Source organism: Mastomys coucha, unplaced genomic scaffold, assembly GCF_008632895.1.
Source record: "Mastomys coucha isolate ucsf_1 unplaced genomic scaffold, UCSF_Mcou_1 pScaffold14, whole genome shotgun sequence".
Lineage (NCBI taxonomy): Eukaryota > Metazoa > Chordata > Mammalia > Rodentia > Muridae > Mastomys > Mastomys coucha.
Genome location: NW_022196896.1, coordinates 4,549,543 through 4,549,819, shown reverse-complemented (window position 1 = coordinate 4,549,819; position 277 = coordinate 4,549,543).

Genomic DNA, 277 nt, shown 5'->3' with positions numbered 1-277 from the left:
GAGAGGGCAGTAAATGTCGTTGCTGCAGAAGGAACCTAGAGTGTCCGCGTGTCTTCTTCCCGGCGAGACAACCGCGCGGGCTACAGGCAAAGCCCTCAGGGATGGTCTCTACCCAGGGTGAATAAGAGCCATCCTCTACCACTGCTCTCTTCAGTTCCCTAAGGTCTTGGGCTTCCCAGGGATACCAAGCTGTTGCCAGGGTTAACATGAACCAGAAACAGGTGGCTAGTATCTCCCAAGCTGAATTCACCCACCCCCACATAGGGCTGCTTGCTGA